Source organism: Anser anser (assembly GCF_964211835.1).
Source record: "Anser anser genome assembly, chromosome: 19".
Classification (NCBI taxonomy): Eukaryota; Metazoa; Chordata; class Aves; order Anseriformes; family Anatidae; genus Anser; species Anser anser.
In genome coordinates, this window is record NC_139740.1 from 6,955,183 (window position 1) to 6,977,765 (window position 22,583).

The following is a 22,583-nucleotide window of genomic DNA, read 5'->3' on the forward strand; positions in this document are numbered from 1 at the left end:
GGATTTTCATCCCCAGGGCGGCAGGGGATGACCCAGCGTTGCGTGGTGCCCCCTTTCCCTCTAATCCCGGAGCTCGGGTGCTCCTTGGAGTAACAAAACCTCCTCTTTGCATGGGAGAGGACCCGTGGTCCCAACCGGCCGAGCGCTCCTGCGTGACCAACACGCCAGCAGCCCCGGCGGCTGTCGGCACGGAGCGAGCCCATTAGCTGAGTTACCGCCGTAATTTCATAATGGGATGGGGAGTGCTCGGGAGATGATAGAAGTGTGTAATTAAACCAAGTCTATCTGAGGATCTTCCATTACAGCATGGTAATTTCTGGATCTCGACATCCTCCTTTCCTTTTTTTAGAAGTCGGAGAAAAGGGAGATGTGAGCGTGGTGCGTTGCGCTTGAAGCCTTAGGTAGTGCACCTTCATGGTCATAAATCCCTGCATATTTATGATCCAGGGCAGTTAACCTTGCAAATCAGATTACACAGATGATGATATGCCTCGCCTTTACCTGGCTGGCAGGAAGGAGAGCTGCCGGGGAGGAGAGGCACGCGTTCCAGCGGCGGAATGTGTCGTGTATAGGAATTCAGCAACATCCTTCTGAATAAATGGAGAGCTCTCCTCTGGGACTCACTGTTTTTTATTGCAGAAGCTATTAAAACTCCATCAGAGCAGCAGGGTTCAGGGCAGCAGGTTTTGTGTGTTTGCAGATGGTAGTTAACCTGGTTATTTAGAGTCCAGCTGTAGATGTTTCTCTGTACTCGTGAGCTGCAAAGAGTCAAGGCACAGCAGTTTGCAAATTCTCCTTCCATGCTCCACTTCCAAAATTTGCCATTCTCTGACCATTGCTCGGGGACCCTTTCGTGAGTCTTGCTGCAGGTTTGTGAATACCTGGTGTGACAAAATGCTGTAGGAACCAGCAAAACCTAGGAGCAGATCTTCAACGTTCCCCGTCTGCCTTAAGTGGGCGGGAGCCAGCGGTTTAAAGACAAAGCCAAAAGCCCAGGTTTTTCCTGAGAAAAGGCTGTGCTGGAAGACAGCAGAAGACTGACAACAGCTGACCTGCACAAAGCGGGGATGCCTGGCCCGTGGCAGTGCTTGCTGGCTGAAATGCAGCATTTTGCTCGGTGCCTGCACTGCCCCTGGCTGTCCAGGCAGCTCAGCATACAGCAGCGGCCACGAAATGCATCTGCACCCACAAAAGCGTGTGTGCAGAGCTCCAAACGCCCTTGTGCAAACCCAGCCCCGTACTCGCAGGGAATGGCAGCGTCCGCTTGGCCCCGTTCTGACTCACGCTGTTGTTGTTGGGAGGAAAGAAAGCCTACTTCATGCAGACGGGTGTTTTGTGACGGGGAGGGATCTGAGCTTGCAAAGTTTGGATTCTCATGAAAGAATGTCTCCAGGCTTGCACTGAATTTGGCCCAAGGCTCTCAGGATTACAGGGAGACAAGAAGAATGGTAGATTTGCATGACCCTTCTTTTCTTTCAGCTGAAGCTCTCGGCATTTTGATGCAAACAAGTGACCCGTGACCGTGCGGCCGATGGAGTGCCACTTGCTGAGATCTGTGCGAGTGCTCTGCACGTCCTGCTCTCTGTCGGCAGGGCCTTTTGTTATCCCATAACTCTTCCACCAACTTCCCAGGTCCTTTTCTTCTGTTGCTTTGAAAACTTCGGCTCCCCTTGCTAATTAAATACACTTATTCCAGCACCATCATCGCCTGCTGCTCCCAGACTCGCAGCACTTGCAGGAAAGCTGCAGCACCCCGGTAGCGGAGGGGTGGGCGCCGGGGGGGCGATCAGACAACACAGGGTGATGAGAACTGGGCAACGAGGGACTGGAATTAGAGAGGCAGCACAAAAGGCCAAGTCTGATGAAAAAAGTCGAGTCTGGTGTCAGAAAGCATGACTCTGGCTTGTTAAGCAATCCATACAGGGTTTCCTTTTCTTCTCCTGTGGCTTTTCAGGTTTGTTTTTTTTGGAGATGCCTGGGTCATATTTCCCCCCTTGTTGTGGCAGCAAAGACAGGGCTGTGCCCCTCCTTCCTGCCTGCTTTTATGAGTCTTTCCTTACCCGGTGAACACAACCCCTCTGTGTCGCTGCAGGAATTGGGCTTTTTGAGCAGGTTTTGGGCACATTGGCAATTTGGGGTGAATTTCCCATGTTAAGACAAAGGTGGAGCAGGCTGAAGCGCGGTGGAGATGCAGCTGCTGGGCTCTGCCGTAAGAAACAGAGCACGACTACCCAGATTTTACGGTGGGAGTCCAGGCCCCAGGAGTTGGCTTTCTGTGTCCAATGAGCTCCTATTGCGACTGGCAAGCCGCTGGGATGTGGATCTGAGTAAAATCCTCTCCTCCCCATATATCTTACAATTTTGCTAATGGGAAAGAAGTAATGAGTGCAATCATCGCTGCAGCCTGCCCTCTCCATCAAGAGTATCTATTGCGTGGACTTTATTACGCTGCCCCACAGAAACGAGGTTAGGGAGAGTGGTCAAGAGGTGATGCGATCCTTTATTTCTAAATGCCCGTAGAAGTGTGTCCTGGGAAGTGGGGATCTGATTTGCAATTGCTCAAAGGACGCAGGAGAGAGAGAAATGAACAAATCAGCTATGGAAATTATACCCTTGCCTTCCCACTTAGGAAAACATTATCTGTTCACCCTGGTAGAGGTCTGGATAATGATAAATGGGTACTAATGGAACAGAGTAAGTAGACCTGCCAGTCATCGTTACGTACTTCCCATTCCTTACCCAGCCCGTGTCAGGAGCGCGGGGCTGGGGGCTGAACCTTCGTGTTCTTGCTCTCTTGTAGAAAGAACGAGAGGGGCTGCTCAGAGTTGCCTTCATTTTGCAGCAGCCCCGTGTTTGAGTTTTGCTCCCCTTCCTTAGCATGACTGCAGCGATTAGATTTGCCCCAGTATGACAATGAGAGGGCCTTTTTTTTCTTGTAATCCTTTTTGCAAATTACTCTACTTTATATACTTCGCTGAAGAGTGAATTCTCTCAGCACTGATCGTCACTGTGAGCAGGGTAGGGCTGGGGCAGAAAGTTTCTGAATTTGGGTACAGTTTTGATCCAAATCTGAGCCTCACTATGGATGGGATCAGCTGAACCCATCCCTCAAACCTTCAGGGCAGGTCGTAACTCATTGAAAATCCAGAGCAGTCTCCTTTCTCCTTGCTCCTTTCTCCTTCACTAAACATGCAAACCCCATTCTTTTGACAATTAGTCTCAATCATGTTCACTCTCTTCCTATCTATTATTGCTTACCTTAGTAATCTCGTTCCATTGTATGGCACTTCTTATATCAGGCATTAATATATTTCTCTAAGGTAATCTTTAAATATCCAGGCTGGATTTGGAAAGGGGAAGATATTGTTGGTCTTTTCTAATTCATTTGTTTTAAGGGAGTCTTAGAGAAAGGGTTACATGTATTTATTATGAAAACGCAGTAGCATTTTAATAAGAAAATGCTGCATTAAATGTATATCTCATGTATTTATTTCTGAGAAAATTCATATTGTTCAATCTTTGGGTGAAAGCCAAGCACTTGTAATAGTTACCTGACATGATGTGGCCCTGTGACAGAAAGTCTAATGAAGACTTTCTTGATAGGAATGTAATTGTAAAGAAAAAAAATGATTAAAAAATTGGTTCCAGTGCTCTGCGATCCAAGAGTTCATTTGTTTCCTCATTCATGCACTAAACAAGTCCCTAATTAATCTTGAACCTTGGAGAAAGGAGACTAGATTGGCGTCTTCTGAATATGAACGCACTTCTCATTTTGGAAAGTTTGAAGAGGCTCTTAAGCATTCTCTTTTAATGGTATTTTTGCAAGGGTTTAAAGTGGCTTCATTAGCCTGCCAAAGCCGCTAATTGCATTACCATATTTTTAAACTTCGGAGGTTCATTTTTTTCCAAAAAAAAAAAAAAAAGAAAAGAAAAAAAAAAAAGATTAATTTGCTGGCTTCAAGCACCCGAAGCGCTCGGTGAATTCCGCAGTCCCCAGGCGGTGGCTGCGGTGCCTGATCCGTGCGGTGCAGGCTGTGCCCAGGGCACGGCCACGGCGACCCGAGGGTGCCTCGGGCTCACCCCTGGCAGCCTCAGCTTGAGACCACGCTGCTTTGGCTTTGCGTTAGGCACTGAGGCACGGATCATGTGTCAGTGCTCTTCTGCATCCAGGGGAGCTTGCACAGGTCCAGAGCCCGCAGGAGCGCAGCCCCTCTGAAGGGTCAGGCTGTGTGGAGGAAAAGCGGCAGTGCTGGCTGACTCGGGTCCCTCCGTGCTTCGAGGCGGGAAGGATCAGGTAAAAGCCACAGCCAAAAAGTGGCGGACAAGTTCGGAGCGCGGTGGCGTTGGCCCAGCTGCTCTCGCTGCAGCAAATAGCCGTCTGAACTTGAACGGGGTCACTTCCTCGAGCCGTGCTTGTGTGCGGCCCCGGGCGGCTTATCTAAGGTAATACGAAGAATACGAACAAGATAAGATAAGGTTGTTAGCCCCAAACAATGCTATCAGGCTGTGATTTTAGCTGCCAACCCGCTCCATACTGACAGCGAGGGATAAAAGAAAAACTAAAACTCCAGCCTTGGAGACTTCTAACAGCCGTGCTAAAACCCGCACGAGAGCCGCGAGAAGAAATATTATCCTGGCGGGGGAAGGGGGTGGAGGAGAACCAAGGGCACCAAGAAGAAAATACAGCTCACGGTTGAGGGAGTCTTTTTTTTTTTTTTTTTTTCCTTTGCAAATGTGTTCTTGCTCATTTCATTGTGAGCACTGCGATATATTATCAGCTCTCACGGAAGGGAAGAGTTGTCGGGGTTTCATTAGTTATGTTTATGCCAATAGAAATAAATCTTTGCCGTCACCAGAACAGGTTTGTTCGCACTCCCAGCCCCGTCTGGGGAATTTGCCTGGCCACGTCCCTGTTGTGCTGGTGGAGCAGATACAGTTTGAGATATACTTTGGCCTTATTGATTTGAAGGCTTCTTCATTACTTCTACAGCGCTGCAGATCAATAGCTGAGCCTAGAGCAGCATAATAGATTTTTTTAGAAAATCAATTAAACAGAATATTTTTAACAGAGCCGAGTGCGAAATGGTGTTGCATTTTGATATGTGTGCCTTAAGCTCTGCTGCATTCACCTGCCAGCCCGAACGCCACGCTAAGGGACGGCAGTCTTTGTTCGGTGTCCGCGTGCTGTGGTATTCGTGCCTAACCTCCACAGGAGGAGGAAAGATTGGAGATTAGAAACGAGAACCACCCAGCTTTTCTCCTGCAAAACCCATATTCATCACCGCAGCCTTGCTGGAAAGTGAAATAATGTTTGTGGTCTTAGCTCAGTCCCCGGTGGACAATAACTCAGTAAAAATATACCCAAATCTGTCATGCTTTTTCGTTGCTCCGTGTCTCTGAACACAAGAGACACGAGCTCCTTTTAAATTAGCTTTCATGCTTGAAGGGTTTCCCGGGGCTTGCAGAGCCCCATCGTGCCCCCCTGGGGACGAGGACAGATTCCCCATTGATTTTGCTGGGGACTGGGGGCAGGCAGCAGCGTGGTCGGACAAAAAGCCAGCCGGGAGGTGGGACGGGGTCACCGCAGGGGTGCTTGACGGCAGGGTGAGGAGGTGCTTGCCCAGCTGCTGGCTGCCCTCAGCTTTTGTGAGAAAATAAGCAGTGTTTGAAGGAAATGAGGTCCTTGGCCCAGAGGACGGGTCCTGAGCACCACACTGGTGGTGGCCCTGGCCCAGGGGAGGTGGCTCTGGTGGCTGGGAGGCTCCCGTGTCCCTGCCGCGAGGCACGTGGTGACAGCCCTGGGGACTTCCGCAGCAGCGTGAGGGGTTAACATGCTGTAGCAGAGGAAGGTAAATCCTCAAGGCAAGAAAGGCACCTGTTTTCCAAAAGCTTTTCCCCAGTGGAAGGACAGACCGAAGGGCCCTGGTGACCTGAATGGTGACGGTGAGACCTTTCTTCAGTCACCAGGGCCCCCAGACGGGGCAGCTCTGGATCATCTTACAGGAAGCTAAACCCAAACTTTCCCTCCCTTATTCTTCTTTCTCCCCCCTTCCAACCTTCTCCGGCTCAGTGCCAGCTGCTCTGGGCTGCCTCCCAGCCACTCTCCCACCATTTCGTCACGAGAGAGAGGTTGATTTATTTCTCTGACATATTCGCATACCAAATGGCACAGGTGGGTATTTCCAGCACCTGCACGTTGAGGTCCCAGAACAGCAGCTGTAGCTGCATGGGGTTTGTTTGGTCGGGGCTTTTTTGCTTTGCAAAGCGCAAATATTTGTAGACGCGATTACAAACGCACTTAGGCCTGCTGCCGGGCTGCAAGGATTTCTCATCGATCTGAGCTAGCTCCGCACGCAGGGTAGCTGCTGAGGGGCTCCGGTTGCGGCGCTGCTCCCGCTGTCCCACAAGCAGCGGCAGGAGAGCCCAGCTGTGGCCTTCATGGAGCAGGGGCTGAGCTGCAGGGAGGGAAGGAAACAGCCCAGGGACTGGGGAGGAGGCCTACAGACCGCTGCGGTGGCCTCACTGAAGTTGCGGGTCGCACTGGGTCACAATGGCATCACCGAGTTACAGGTCACAATGGGTTGTCCCCCGGTAGTCAGCCCATGGCCTTTGAGCCATTTGTTTGCGACGGCTCAAGGCTTGGTGGGTTTTGCCTTTTTGTGGTGTAGGGCCGAGGTGAGTCTCTGGCCTTCCCAAGGGCCATTACACACCGTGAGCCCGCAGCAACCTTCCCTACTGCGTACCCCAAAGGTACAAACGCTCGTCGCTAGAAGGTCCCATCCAGAGCACCCCAAATCACCTTCAAGCAAGGAGCCAAGGGGTTGTTTCCTGTCCAAGCCCCCATCTAACCTGGTGAAGGGTGATGAGAGGTGGCCGATGCCATTCCCAGGAGTGGCACTATCTCCAGCACAGGTCCTGGTGCTGGTCCTGCCCCACACATCTTCACCCAGGCAGTGCCGAGCTCCCAAGGGTGCCAGCACCGTGGGTGATCCATCAGGCTGCTGAGAAGAGGCTTCGTTATTAGGAAGCCTTTTTTCCCAGTTATTTTTCAGCTCTTTTTTTTTTCCCTGTTCTTAATTTGAGCTGTGTTCCTCAGAGCAGCTTCAGATCTGTCAGCCGCGCTGGAGAAACGCTTGTTTGTGTTTGAGTAACACGTGCTGGGGGAGGCGGCCGCGCCGTGCCTTGGAAGAGCGGGTCTGTTTGCTTTGGTGATAGCAGTGATATTTGGGAGAGACAGATGGAAGGCACTTTTTATTTTCTGCAGACACTTCATGATCCAAGCTGCTCATATTGTATAAGAGAGGCCAGATGCCTTGTTAATTCATAGACATGTTTACAGCATGGAGCTTCTAATAGGTGAATATGAATACTAAATAGTGATTAGTGCTTGTCTGACAGACGTCTCCCTCCTGACTGAAATTGGATCTAAGTTTGACCTTTGGTGAGGGAAGAAGGTATTCCGGTATATAATAAGCTTTTTTATTTATTTATTTATTTATTATCTTCTCTGCATGTAGAAAGCCAAATCCTTCTCCCTTCAGCTGAAGGATAGATCTGCCCTTCAGACGTGCGTTCCTGTCCCCGTGCCACCGTGGCTGCCTTGGGGTCCTGAAACCAAACCAGGATTAAAGGATTAGGGATGAGAGAGGCCACGGACAGGGAAATAAAACTTAGCAGAGAGACTTAATTTAAGTGTAATCTGCAGCGCTGCTGGTGGAAGAGGCCAGCATCCCTAAGGGGATGGACCACAGAGCAGCACGGACATGCTGGGGACTGTTTGTCCCATCCATGAGGCTCTGCATCTCCTCCCTGCAGGACCCCAGCCGTCCATGCAGGAAAAAGTCATTGAGGAGAAGCACTGAATTGGTCGTTAGTTGTCCTCGATGTGATGTAGGCCCTGAAAGCAAGAAGTGACCCAGCACCGCGGGAGGAGAGCGCTGTTCAGGGCAGGGGTGAGAGGGTGGTTTGTGGAAGAGAAAGCAAGGAAACAGAAGCACGGCTCAAAAGTAGTTTTTTTGGGTGTAAACTGCTCTTTGGAGATAAGCAAGCACACACCTCTCATCAGTTCTGAAGGAGGCCCTCACACTTTGGGAATTGCAGCTTGCCTTTGGGAGGTTTGAGGGGTTTAGGGTGAGCTGCAAAGCGAGGGCTGGCCCGTGCGAGGACCTCCCTGGGGAACGTGACAGGTACTCTGCCGCCCTTGGCTCCATGGGAGCAGCCAAGGTTGCTCATCGTGTCTGATGAGCATCGGAGCTCATCACAGAGCTTTCCCCACAGCGGCAGGCACCCAGGACCCAGTGGCCACACGTGAAGTGGACGGATCCTGCCTCCGCCACGCTGGCTTCGAGCCTGCAAACTGATCGTGGCAGGGTGCAGTGCTTGGCTTGACTCGCTTTTATCCTGTCCTTTGCACTTCGTCCTGAAAGTGAGTTGTTACGTTTATTCCCCAGTTAAGCCAGGACAGGATAAAATGTTGGCTCAGGGGAGGATTCTGTTTTGTTTTGTTTTTAAAAGGCTTGCTCTTGCTGTGAAGTTGTTGGGTACGGCTGGCTGCAGAGGAAATTGTGCGGTTTTCGTCCCCTGCTTGTCGTTCAGATGTGAAGGTGCCGGGGATGTCTGCGCCGGGGCGAGCCTGGCTCGTGTGTGAGGTGGCCGCGGCCCCTGGCCTGCTCCCAGCCTACCCGCCGCAGGGACACAGCTTTGGCAAACGCACTCAAGGAGTAAACCTCTTGCTCCATGGACCAAAAACCACATTTCTCCTCTCACTGCAGCCTCTCGGCGTGGAAAAAAGCTGATAAGTGAACAAGAAGGGAGATCTAGGCTAGGCCACAGCAGGGTGGCTCACGGGGCCTCACTCCCTCAGGTGAGAGCTGACAGGGCAGGGACCCGGCCTTGGCCCTGGGGAGGAGGAGGAAAGGGGATTGCTGCATGAAACACCACCGAGGGCCTTGCTGGGTGCAGTGCTTTGGCAGTCAGAATCAGAGCTATGTGCATCTATTGTCTATGTGTATAAATTATAGACGCTTGTTGCAGGTTCTTCAGGGGTGCCAAAACGGCTCCTCGGTTCCGCGCCCGTAATGTTTGCACAGAGGCCCCGGCTCGGCTCCGGCTCTGAAGTTTGCCAAAAAAAATGACGGTGTTTGGAGCTGAGACGTTGGCTCAGACCCATCCTGAGTAATACTGTTTCTCTTGCTGTTGAAACCATCATGCCCTGCACTTGGTGGTGATGTCAGGTACTTGGGGACTGTAATTACTGTGTAACCCAGCAGCCTGCAGAGAGATGTCTCAGGAGGGGCAGCCTTAGGGGAAAGAAAGAAAGAAAGTTTTTTATGAAATGCAGATGTTTTTAAATAGCTGTAATTAACTGAAAGGGATGCAGAGCGTTGCAGATGTAAAAGCTAAATAGGCTTTTGTTTTTAGCCTTTTGCTGCGTGCTTCGGGGGGTCACTCGGTTGTGGTGCACGATTGCAGTCCTGCCCCCAGCATCACCCTCGAGGTTCGGGTTCAGATTTTGTCGGGTTGCTGTTCCTTCCCCATCCGAAAGCTGAAAACCACCCAAATGTTGTGTGCAGGTCTCCATCCCCCCGCACCGCGCTGCCTGGACACTGGGTTCGGGGGAAGTGGGGAACGAGGCGGGATGGAGACCATGGAAAAGAAAAACAAAACCCCCAGCGCTCGTAGCTGAATAGGAGCGAGCTCTCCAACCCCGAGTTATGAATTTTGTCAATGAAATTAGCCAACAATGTTTGGGAAAGAATAAAAATAAAGCAGCATGGGCTCAAAGGAAAGCCAGCAGAGCCGGGCAGTGAATGGGGGCTTTGTTCGGCCCCGACCCCTTCAATAGGCAGCCTGGAGCCCTGTGAGTCACTGCGAGGCGCTGGGGCTCCGCTAATGGGCCAGCGGAAAAATCTGCCTTGCTCTCGTTTGACAGGCTGGCCAGCACAAGAATAAAGTTAATTTACTGGTAAAGTCAATTTGTTGGGTACGAGGAGGAAACCAGAGGCATGCTACTATAAACGCACTGGCAGAGGCTGCGGGCAGGAGGGGCTTTGTGAGGTGGGGGATGTCCCTTTCCCCTCTCCCGTCTTTCCTTTTTCCCCTCCCCTCTTGGAGCTCGGTGTCCCGCTACCACCCGCAGCAGGGGATGCAGGCACCCCAGGCACCATCGCAGCACCTTGCCTGGGCCAGCCCCCAGCCCCCAGCAGCGCTGTACATCTATTTTTGCAGGAGCACATCTATTTCAGCAGGAGCTGGCTCCTGCTTCAGCAGCCGAAGCGCGGTGGGGTTTGCACCACATCCCATGCCCAGCTCCCCAGCACCTCGCCAGCCTGCATTTGTGTGCGCACGTTGGGGTGCCACCGGCGTGAGGGGCTACAGCTTCGTGCACAATCACCTTTGTGCATAACGTGGGCTTTTGCACAAGCAAACAGCACTGGCGTGTTTTCGTGGGAGTATCTGCTGTTTCCAAACAAAGGACTCCTTTCTCCCAAGCAAACAGGGGTAGCTGGTGCGTGCTGAATGCAACCTGCCTTCAGCCTTTGTTCTGCGGTACCTCAAGAGCCCCAGTTCCTTGGTGCTCGACATCCTGCAGATGTAGGGTGGGAGGAGATGGTGCATCCCCAGGGGCTTGGCTTGCTCTGGTCAGCATCCACCCACCACGCATGAACCTGCACTAAGTCCAGCTTTGCTGCTGCCCAGAGGACATTTGGTCCCATCACCATCACGAGCCTTGTCCCATAACCCGGTCTCAGATGAAGCAGAGAGGCACCAGAACAGTTTGGGGATCACAAGTCGTTCGGGAGGAAATTTTAATAATTTGTTACAGTGGTTTAAAATCTGGGTTAAGCCCAGAAACAACAGCACGGAGGAAGCCGCGGAGGGTGTGGAACAAAACTGTGACATCTCCCCTCTCTCACGTTGAGAGGCCATGTTGTGACCAAAGTAATCCTCCTTTCTGCTCACATCACCTTTCTGGATTTATCATTTTAATGTTCTCTGGGCCACCAAGCCCCACAGCTGTAAATTAATTTTTAAAGTAATACAGGTTTTAAAACTTCCATCTGCTTTAATGAGCTTGGGGGAATCCTGTTGTATTAAAAAACATGCATGCAATTATTTTTCCATCTTGGGCTTCGCCAGTTCCCAGTACCGCTCTGAGATGACATCTTCTTCCCCTCTCCAAAGTGTTTTCTTGTGATAATGTGGCATTGTATCCTGATGGTGTGTGTTTTGCCGCACATGGGCAAGGCTAGAGAGGACTCCTCTAAGGACGAGGCAGGATCATTAGCAGGTACCTCAGTGGCTTCCCCGTCACCTTTCCATTAATCCAGTTCTGCATCACAGAATTACGAAGCGGCTAATGAACAGCTCCAGCGCCGGGAGCCTGGAGGTACCATATTAACCGGACGTCTCTTTGAACTGCGTGATTTCTGGTGGGAAAACTTCATGGAAAAACGAGATGGTGTTTGTTTTCACAGCCTTCTGTGTCTGTTTTTAAATATTTTCTCACAGTAGTTCTGTTTCCTTTTTTTTTTCATTAGCAATTAGCCTAATAAGCCACCTTTTCATTGCTCCGCATGTAGATTAACCATTTCAGAGAGTACAAAATAAACATTTTGTAATGCATGTATGTATCTTCTGGAAAAGATGAGTAACCTGCTTCCACAGAGACTACGTCCTCCTAACATTGGGGTTTTGCTCTAATCATTAGTGCCCGGGTTGGTTTTTTTTTTCTTTTATTTCCCCTAAGACAGCTTCTTACAGCATTCGTTAACCTGAATTTTGAAAACAATTAGTTCTTATTTAGCCAGTGCATTCAAATTGACTTTCTTCATAAGTAACAAATAAATAGCCTGGGAATGTGCAACTGCCTCACAGTACATCACCATTTTGAAGATTCATCTCTGCTGAGATCAGCCAGCGTTGAGCAACCCGAGCAGATTCCAGCAGTTGCATTAAAGGTGAGCCTACAGCAGACAGTCCTTCCCTGCCGGCACGGATGGGCATTTGGGATGGATGGAAGATCCAAAAAGAGCACGTGTGCCAGGAATCGGTATGCCGGATGGAAATCAAGCCCTGTTTAACAGCAAAGTGACAGCAGCTGAAATGCCAAAGGGCATCCCGATGGGTGACAATGGCTTGTTAAAAGAACAATATGGCTTGTTTTTTTGAGCTTTCAGGTAGTTTCAGAGTAAATTGTTCCGTAACCAGTGGGGTAAATTAAGTATTTTCTCCAAATCTGAGATAAGCCCCTATCTCTTTCCTGCTGGAAGAGCTCCAGCACCCACAGCTCCTCTGCCATCCCCAGGCAAACAGCAGTGGTGACAAGGGCAGGGCCAGCACGATGCAGAGCAGCCTGGTGCTGCCTGTCAGTCAAACGAGCAGTGGGGTCGCTCGTCTGGTCTTTTTTCCTCCTACATGCAACATCTGTAGGAACTTTGCAACTTCTGGACTTCTCTGTCAAGCGTTGTACATGCTGTTTTCCAAAACGAGTGGGGGTCAGCAGGAAGAAACGAGCAGTATGACTGCATGAGCCTGACTTCTTTGGCACATCAGGTTAAAACCAAGCGGGTTGTTTTTGCTGCTTCCATGCCGTCACAGCACGGCCACTCCTGCAGTAAAGCTGAGGTCCTGGGTGCAGCAGTCCACGTTCTCAGGTCAGCTTTTGCTGTGCAGCCTGAGCTACCTGGCACTTGCTTGGGATGTGCTGAGCACCAGCAATGCGCTGAGGCTGCAGGCGAGCTGTGCTTCCGAAAAGCAGACCCTGGGCAGCCAATGGTGAGCATCCCAAACGCCTGGAGCGGTGAAAATGCCCTGCACCGAGCCCCCGGAGATGCACACAGCAGCCCCCCCCGCTGCCCGAGCACAGCCCGAGCTCTAATAAGATCAGTCCTGCAGCGTTGTTTCCTGAGCAGCCCGAACAATGGGCCTCTGTCCCATGGCCGCTGCAGGGAGAACAAGGACCAGACTGAAAAAAAAAAAAGGGGGGGGAGGAAACAAAAACGGAATAAAGGGGAGAGGAGAACGAACTTCATCTTGCAGCAGTGCTGCACTCATGTTCACCTCTTGCAACACTCGGTGCAGATGGGCAGCAAGTTACCGGTGCTGGTGAGGGACAAGGATTTTCTCCAGTGCCGGCCCCAGCTGCCCCCGGGAGCCACAGCTCTGGTGCCCACGCAGCCATTCCCAGAGCTGGTGACAAAACCACGTCACCACGGAGGAATTTCCCTTCACCAGGGCGAGGAGAGAGGGCTCGGGCATCGCTCCCCTCCCTGCGGGGTGGCACAAAGTCCCCCTGCCACTGTGGCCGTACTGCGCCCATCGCCCAGCATTGCCTCCCCTGCTCAGCAAGGGGGGCCCAGCGGACCGAATTTGGCAGATAACAGATCAGAGAAACAGAGATCAGTACGCGTTTGGACACCAGACTGCCTCAACCCCCGATCCGCTGCTGTTTAAGCCCCTAAATGCCAGCTGCAGATTCCTGGGGAGTTTGAGCTCCATTTTCTTTGGAGAGGTTTTCAGGAGAGAAGCGCTCGGAGGAAAGTCCTCAAAGCGTGGCACAAGTCGTGCCTTCCTCTGCGTATTTTTTTTTTTTTGCCCAAAGCTTCCCCATGGGCCACGTTACCAGTTGGTGTGGCTCAGGAGCTTTGGTGGAACAGCGCGGATTTACACCCGGCGATGAGCCGCTCTGATTTCCTGGTAGAAAATCACCGCCAGGCTGTTACACTTAACCTGCACTAAACTGCGCATGAATGATTTATTGTGTACTTCTCATGCAAATGACATTAATAGACTGTCATACATAGGAAAAGATGCTAGAAGATTACTAAAAGCTGCTGCACTTAGGATGTTTCAGAAGAAAATAGCGTCTTATCTGGTATTATCTGAGGACTGTGTCTGCCTCTCTCCTTGAAGGCAGGTACATGAAAGAACAGTGTGAAGGTTGCATTGCGTCGCATTGTGCACGGAGAACCTCGAGGCTCTAACAGAAAGCTACAAGAAATGTTTAAAAGGAATACGTGTGGATAACCGGACCTGCATTACAGGGAGGGAGAGAGCTGTACCCTCGCCGATCTCCGTCAGCGCACACCGCCATCCGGCAGCGCTCAGTGTCGGGATCAGGCTGCAGAGAAGAATCAGACCCAAACTCGCCCCGTCTAATTACCCGAACGTATTTACATGTGTAAAACTCTCCTGTAGTCCTCCTAATGACTAATGCATAATTATGCACAGACAAATCCCCACAGTAAACACAAATATTTTTGTTGGTGATTGTTTATCTGGGGAGAGCTCAGCAATTTGTCAGGGCTTTGCCGAGCTCCCCAGCTGCGCCACCGCCGCTTCCAGCCTCGTGGTGCTGGAGGAGGGCAGCCTCTGGGGTTTTGCACTGAGAAACGTACATTTGGGTCAAAACAAAGTATTTTGGAAGTTTACTCCAATTTCACAGAAATATTGTGGTTTCCCCCAAGTATGAAAAACATTCCCAACCTTTGGGAATATTATGGCCCTCTTTCTTTCGTGCTGCCTCCCATGAGCTGATGGGATGGGGCCGGGCTCCCATCGTGTCCGGGTGCTCTGAACTGCCAGGGGACCTTTCTCCACCAAGAAAAGCCATTTTCCATGGGCTCCTTCCTCGCCTGCCTGCCCTCACTTTGTATCCACACCTCCGTGGGGCAAGAAGCCTTCCCAAACCCACCAGGAGCCCCCCGGCACCTGGGCTGCTCTCCGAGCCCTCCGTGTCATCTTAGGCCGTGGAGCCGTGCCACCCCGAGTGATAAATTCATCACTTAGTCGATGGCTTTCCTCCTAAAATCCTCTTCAGGGAACAATTCTCCGATGTCGGATGCAGTGACTAATTGATAACTTTCTTTAAGGGGACTGCACGATAACTTTCCTTAAAGCAGTATATTATCATCAGTGGGTTTTCAAAGGAGCGTACTGCTCTCTTAATTCTCACCTTCATTATTTTAATACCTCTGTAAAATGGATTTCTAATGGATCTATATTGCCATAAAACTTTAGGGATGGTGGGTGGGTGTCAATAAATTCTTTGTGATCCGAGCGACTCAGGTAAGGAGCAGTGACAGGCTCCGAGGAGGAGCCAGGTGCTGACTTGGGGCTGCGCCTTCCAGCGCCACGAACTTCCCAGGTTTGACCCCGTCCCGCTGCCTAAGAGCACCCTGCAGACCTTCGTTAAGCAGCATGACCCATGTCTGTCCCAAGCTATTCTTTCTCTCCCAGCTTCTCACCTCAGGGATAAATCACATCAGCTCTGTCAGGAACGCAGGAGCTGCCCCGGGTACAATCCTACCCAAAACCATGGTGTCTGTGCAGCGCAGTCATCAAAATAGGAGAGCATTTTCACCCAAAGATCCCCGGGTGTGCAGTAAATGTACATCGTATTGCTATCGCTGCCTTCAAATGTTCTCTGCCACCAGCAGGATGGAGGGCAGCAAATGCTGTCCGCAGTTTAATCAAAGAATGGCAGAAGTGGGTGTTCAAGTCTGCTGAAAACTTTGGGGGGTTTTGGAGACATCAGATTATGACGATTAGCCAGAACACTGGGACAAACACATTTTCCATTGGATCCATCACTTGGTCTCATGAAAACCACTCAGGGATCTTAGTTTTGTTTCAGCCGGGTTCTTAGGCTGTAACAGCTCGTTTTTGCTCTGGACGTTGATGTAGGGGGGCCAGCAATTGCTCCAAAATGAGCTACAGGAGTAAGCGTTTGCCATTTTGCCATCCTTTTCCCTGAAGATCTGCCAGGAACGGGTGGCACTGGAGGCGATGCCTGCACCTCCAGCGTGCGTGGTGTAAGAGGCCCCCTAAAAGAAGAGCAGGATCCTGAGGGCAGGTGCGTGGGCTTGTTTCATCGCTGCCATCCGAGGTCAGAGTCATTTATGGAGTCCTGCTGCAGGCTGGTGTTCGTCCCAGCGAGGCTGTTTGGTGCCCAGGGGGGCTGTGGAGGCAGCGAGAGGGAAGGGAGCGCTCGGGTTTCTTCTTTCTGCGACCGCTGCGTTGAGAGCTGCCGGGGTGCTGGGAGATATTCCCTTCCCCACCGCTCATTTCAGGAGTATTTTTGTCCTTTGGGTTCTTTGTGCTGGTGCAGCTGTTGGAGCTATCCGTGTCAGAAAAGGTCAGGCTGGTCTACGCAGCGAGTTAACCTCGTCGTGGGCTGCCTCCAGCCCTGCTCTGCTTCGCTCAGGCTGAGACTTGCAACACCGAAGCCAGCGGGCTATCGAGCACGTCGTGAAAATAGCTCCAGTGCTTCCCGTGCCTGCATGGGGCTCCGTGTGGGGTGAAGACAGAACCTGGCAGCCTTCAGGAGACTCTGAGAAACCTTCTGGGCTTCTAGGAAAAAGTACCGCATTCCTCTGGCTTATTTTTTTCGTCCCTTTGCCTACAAACGATGGCCACGAATGCAGAAACCTGAGCAAGAGGAACCTATTCTTGGAAACACTTCTACCATCGGGAGCGCGATGGGAAACGCACGTCTCTGCCCGGTTTTCAAGCCCATAGGCCCAACACAGGGAGCTGTGTTCACGTGTTACAACCACTAAAATGTTGTTTCCTCTCCTCCAGAGCGAGCTATAGGGTCAAGTCCTGGGCTCTGCCTCCTCTGTTCGGGGCACATTATGCATTTAATGTTAAACAGCTATTGATAATAAGCAGAACGTGTTATCACAGCTGCTGTGTGCCGTGGCAAGAAGGGTAGAGAGTCATGCGCTTCTTATTTGCTTTTTGGCCTCGGGACATTCATGTTCTTGTTTATACAATAGCTCTGCTTGGAAAGCAAGAATAAAAAATACCTTGTTTTTCCCCCTTACCAGACTGCTGTTTAGCATCGTGCTACATCTCTCCCACGGGAAATACAGGTTGGAGCCTCGCAGGTTGGGGAGGGAATTGAATCCAGATGTTAGATTTGCTGGGCAAGTGTTGGAAGTAATCGGTTATTGTACAGGAAGGGGGAACCAGCGCGGCCGGCCCAGGGGCGAGAGGTGGGCTTCCAGCTCCTGCCCCGCCGCTCGCTGCGCTGGGTGTGCTCGGGCTGAGTGCCTGGGCCAGAGGTGGGGCACGGAGCTGTCTGTGGGGTGCGGAGCTTTTTGTGGGGTGCGGAGCTTTCTGTGGGATGCGGAGCTTTTTTATGGGGTGCAGAGGTTTCTGTGGTGTGCAGAGCTTTGTGTGGGGTGCGGAGCTTTCCGAGTCCCCTTGGCAGAGCCCCACGGGCGCCGTGCCGTGGAGAGGACCCTTGCAGCTGGGCCCAGCTGCCCTGGGGCTGGTTGTCTCCCATCAGGGCATGGTCCCACCATGGTCCCGCTGTACTTTCTGGGTGAAAATGAGGGGAGAGAAGTCTAAGTTATTAAAATCATTTTTTTTTCCACGAGCGGAAGGATCTGTAAGCTCATTTAAGCATTCGCCCTGACGATGCAGTGTGCTGGGAGGGATGTGCTGCATCCTTCCGGGGGAAAATGGACTCACTGTGTCTTGCACATCCAAAGCTCCCTTGGAAACCCGTGAAGTGTGTGCCGTGTCCCGGATCCTGCCCTCCACGTAAAGCCCAGCCTCTGAGCACCAGCTCAGTGACTGTGGGTGCTGAGGGCTCTAGGAAATCCTGCTCGGCGTCAGAGCCCGGACTCTGCGTGGTGCAGGAGGCTGTGTTTGCGTTACAGCGTGGGGAGTGCCGGCGTTAGGCTTTGAACTGTGTTTTGTGTGCGCTCGGTAAGAAGTGCTTGGTGACTCCGTTGGCCGGCTTTGCTTGGATCGTAGGAAACCACGCGAGCAGTGCAGGGCTGACGGCGGAGGAATACTTCTCCATGCCGTGGGTCAGCACTCCCAGCACAGCCCTGAATGCGTAAAGACCTCTGAAAGTGCCGTGCCCACATGAGCACTTGGTTCCTCACCCTCACATCCTTTGGCTCAACGTGCCCAGCACCCTACGAGCATTTTAGTCCCAGCCCTTTCCCCGAGACCCGAGGAGATTGGAGGTCTGCAAGCGGCGGTGCAGGCGCAGGAATTCCTCCTCCTCTGCTAGCAGCGAGCCACTTGCATCGCACGTCCCCTTGCTTCCCTTCACACCAGACCACATCTGTTCCTACTCACGCGTGCCAACAAAAGGTTACCTGCGGGATGGGGGAAGGCGACAGCGGGCACTTGGAGCGCTGTGCAGCCCCGGGGAGCAAAGCCCGAGGAGGAGCCCGTGCCCCAGAGGGTCTGGCAGCCATGGGGCTGGTGGGGCAGCCCCTGTGTGGGGGGCTGGACGTGTCTGCGGGGTGCCAGCCACCAGCAGCTGCTGCAAAGCTCAGCCTGGGCGCGGGTCTCCAATGGGCACCACGGCCCTGGAGAGCAAAACTGGGGCAAAACGCTGCAGGGAGAGCAAAGCAGGAAAAGAATCGAGGTGATATAGCACGAAGCCCTGTTTTTAATGGTAAAGAGCTCAGGTAACAAGAAGTGGTTGTTTTACTAGAGGGAATTTTTACCCGCTGCAGATAGCGTTTTAGAACCTGGTGTATCAGGAACAATGGGCGCACTGTGTCTGCGGCTGAGGTTACGTCATGCTTTTATGGTAATTTTGCCAGAGCCAAGAACACATATTAGTACACAAATCACTTTCAGGTTTATTCTGTTTTGACATTTCAGGGTCTCCAGCAACTTGGCATCACCCCGCGGAGCTGACCATTCTTGGAAGTAGCTGCGCGTAGGAAGGGTGTTTCGAATTATAAATATTTTCACATTCACAGTTTAGGGCCAAATTTGACCAGGAACGTTCCCTTGCGCAATAACTGTCAGGGTTCTGGGGCTGGGGCAGCCTCCTCGGGGCACGCTGTGACCGTGGCAAGGCGTTTCCACGGCGCTTGGCGTGCGGGCAGCAGGGAGGATGCGTGGCTTGGCCGCGCCGCTCGCTCGGGACCGCTGGCTCCTCAGCGAGCAGCAGCGCTGTTGAAAGCAGCGGTGTGGCAACCTCCACGCTGCGCTGGGTGGCCGCTGCGGGAAGGAGCCCGTGGGTGCTGGGCCGCATTGCACAACGCCGGCACTGGGAGCTGCGCCGAGCCCTCCCGCTGCTGGGGCTGCGCAAGCCAAGGGGCACGAGGGCGTCCGTGCTTCGTTGCGGGCTGCCACCATCGCTCCTGTGAACGGTGCCGGATTCAAAACAAGGAAAAAATCCTGGTTCTTCATCATTTTTTTCCCTTTCTTTGCGTTGACGAAGCAGAACGGGATTTTAGGTCTGATTCCTACAACACTGTGCATGGCTGGAGGTCGTGGCGCAGCCTCCCCAGGACACTTTGTTCCGATGCCAACACTGCGCCGCTTCATGCGCTGCGGGTTTTGTGCTCGCGGTTGCGTTTCGGTGGCGCTGGCACAAGATGGGCTCCCTCCAGTGGTCAAGGGACAGCTGCGAGGGGGCTTCGGTGCCCGGCATGGGCGCGTGCCGAGACGCCCTGGGCTGCGCTGCTCCCCTCGGCCCCGTCCTGCAGCAGTAAGCGCCCTGCTGTCACCCCCAGCCCAGTCATACCGAAGTGGAACGGGCCGCGCAAATTGAGGATCTGGCTCCAGATTTCCTCGTGCTTTCCAAAACATTCGCTGCAGAATGGGGAAAAGGAAGCAGCAGAGGAGAGGGAACCAGGGAGGATCTGGTGCTGGACCCAGACACAACAATTCGCAGCAAAAATGACTCATTTTTGCATTCCTTTCCTCCCTGTGGTATTTTGGCAGTAGACCCCGACTCTCTTCTCGATCCCGTTGGCGTGGGGGAAACCAATCCCTCTGGAATGCCGTGTGCCCTTCCCCGGGTACAAACCCCCCGGGGGCTCAGCGGGGCCGCGGCCCCCGGCTGATGCACGGGACGGGGCCGTGGGGCCGGGCTGACCGAAGCAGCCCTGTGCACCCGGGGAGCGCTGTAGGGTGGCCGGGCCATACAGACCCATACGTACGGGCTGAGCCAGCCCTGTACACGCGTATGGGCACATACGGCACGTATGCATGGGTGCGTTTGGCATACTGGTGCACGCGTGTACCCGCGTCTGCACGCGTACAAGCAGGTGCAGCTGCTCAGAGCCAGCCACGGGGGGGGTTGCATGTGTTGGGGCTGTCCCTGTTGGCACAGCGGGGGCACCCACAGCACCCCGGGGTGCAGCAGGGCCGTGCTTCACCCCCCCTCCGCTGGCCTCCCCTGGCTGCTCTGTGCGTCCCCTCCCCCCCCCAAGGAGCAGTTCCTCCCATGCTTTTTTTGCAGCATGGTGCTAGTTTGCAAGGGGGGGTGGGGAAATGCACTGGTGCTTGATTATATGGCGGGTGTGCGTGAGTGCACCAACGCCTGTTTGCACGGGGGGGGGGGTGTTTAGGAATGCATCGACGCCGTTTGCACGGGGGGGTGCATGCACGGGTGCCCGTTTGCACGGGGAGGGGGGCGGTGCATGCACAACTGCGCCTTTGCACGGGGAGGGGGTAAATGCACGGACACCCCTTTGCACGGGGTGGGGGTGCATACACGGACGCCTGTTTGCAGGGGGTGGGGGTGCTAAGAACGTAGGAATGCCCCTTTGCGCGGGGGGGGGGGGTAAATGCACGGACAGCGTTTGCGCGGGGGGGGGGGGTGCATGCACGGACACCCCTTTGCACGGAGGAGGGGGTTAATGCACCAACTCGCCTTTGCACGGGGGGAGGGTGCATGCACGGACTGCTGTTTGCACGGGGGCGGGCGCTGAATGCATGCACGCCCTTTTGCACGGGGGGGGGGGCAAGGATTAAGAATGCACGGACACCCTTTGCACGGGGGTGCGTGTGCATGCACGGGGGGGGGGTGTGCATGCACGGACACCCTTTGCACGGGGGTTGCCCATGCACGGCCCCCCCCGCCCCGGCTGTTCCCGCCCCGCCGCCCTTTGCACGGGGGGGGGGGGCCCGAGCAGGGAGGGGGGTGCAGCTCCCTCCCCCTCCCACCCCGGAGTGGGCGTGGCCAGGCGCGCGCCCCGGGCGCCGTTTGGCTGCGGCCGCCGCGCTCATTTGCATGTGGCGGGGGGGGGGGGGGGGGGGGGGGGCTCCCCTGTCACGTGGGTGCGGGGGGGGCAGCGGGAGGAGCGGGGGGCGGGACCGCCTCGTGCCCGAGGGGCGGGGCGGGGCGGGCGGCGCGCGGCGGGGCCTCCCCGCGGTCTCGCGCTGCCTGGCGGGGCTCGGGGCAGTGCGCGACAAAATGGCCGCGGCGGCAGCACCGGCGGCTGCGCTGCGCCCGGGGGCGGCGGCGGCGGCGGTGCCCGTGTCCCTGTCCCTGCCCGTGTCCGTGTCCCTGGAGGCGGCTGCGGCGGCATCATCGCGGAGGAGCGGGGCAGCGGCCCGGCGGCGCTGAGCCCGGCCCCGCCTGCCTGCGAGAGGGGAGGACGGCGGCACCCCCACGCCGAGCGGCGGACAGAGCGAGCGACCGACAGACAGACGCCCTGCTGCTGCTGCTGCTGCTGCCGCTGCTGCCGCCTCGGCCTCCCCCCGGAGCCGAGGCTCTGCTGGAGGAGGCAGCGTAGAGGCTTCGCCCCGCGGCCCCTGCCGGGCCCCCCCGCTGCTCCCCCTGCCGGGCCCTTCCTCCTCCTCCTCCTCCTCCTCCTCCTCCTCCTGCTGCTGCTGCTGCTGCTGCCGGGGCTCCGCTGGATCCTCCTCCCCGGATCCCCCTCCCCGCGCCCGCCGCTTCCTGCGGGAGAGGCTGCGGGATCCTCCCTCCTCCTGCGAGAGGCACCGGGATCCTCCTCCTCCGAGACAGACGGACAGACCGGCGGGCGGACGGACGGACAGAGCGCTGCGCCGGGGCTCGGAGGGACCCCGCAGCCCCATGTGAGGCTCCCGGCCTCCCTCTGGCTCTTTTATAATTTTTTTTTTTTTAATTTTTTTTCCGGAGCGGGGATCCGTTTTTTTCTCCCAGAACGCCACAAAACTGTTTCCCCGAGTTCTCCTGTTCTTTTAATTTGCACTTTCTGCTCCCCCCCCCCCCGCCCCCGATGCCCCCCCATGCGGACTGAGCCCCCCCCGCGGCTCCCGCCCCGCTCCCCGGCCTGGCGCCCCGGGGCCGTGCTGCAGCGCGCCGAGCCGGGCGCGACCCCGAGGCGCGCTCCCGCGGCCGCTTAGCCGGGGATTTCGGTGTCGCTTTCTCCGTCTCGTCGGTTCTTGGCCTCGCTGGAAATCAAAAGCTCCTTCTGGGATCGGACCTGCCTTGGCTGCGCTTCTCCGGGCTGGATAACACCGAGGCTCCTGGCGATTCCCCTTGGATAGCGTTTTCCTGTTGAGCTGTTGGGTTTTCTTCTCCTGTGTGGCAGACTTTTATTTTTATTTCATTTTTTTTTGGAGGGGGGGTATAAACGAACGAACGACAACAAAAAAAACTTAATTTTTTGGCCGTGTGAGATTTTTTTTCGTATTCAGATTCGTGAAATTACGGGTACACTTACAAAAACAAAAAAAAAAAAAAGAAAAAGCATTAAAATAAGAGAGGAACACGTCAGAAAGACCCCTACACGGTAGACAAAATACTCACTTGTTTCCTTACAGCAAGACTGAACCGAAAGCTGCCAAAGAGCCCCATAAAGAAAAGACTAAAAGGTAAG

General features: G+C 54.1%; 1 protein-coding gene across 18 annotated transcripts in view; it reads left to right on the plus strand.

Annotated features, from left to right (window-relative positions):
- The window catches only part of TNRC6C (trinucleotide repeat containing adaptor 6C), a 298,323-nt gene that overhangs the window by 173,813 nt on the left and 101,927 nt on the right, over positions 1 to 22,583 (plus strand). The window contains exon 1 of one of the 18 annotated variants that reach the window (XM_083804797.1): positions 21,134 to 22,578. The exons of 16 other annotated variants lie outside the window; for them this stretch is intronic. The gene's annotated coding sequence lies outside the window, so the exon portion shown is untranslated. Of the gene's footprint in view, positions 1 to 21,133; positions 22,579 to 22,583 lie in introns of those variants that run through there. One more of the 18 variants, XM_083804801.1, reaches the window with a different exon arrangement.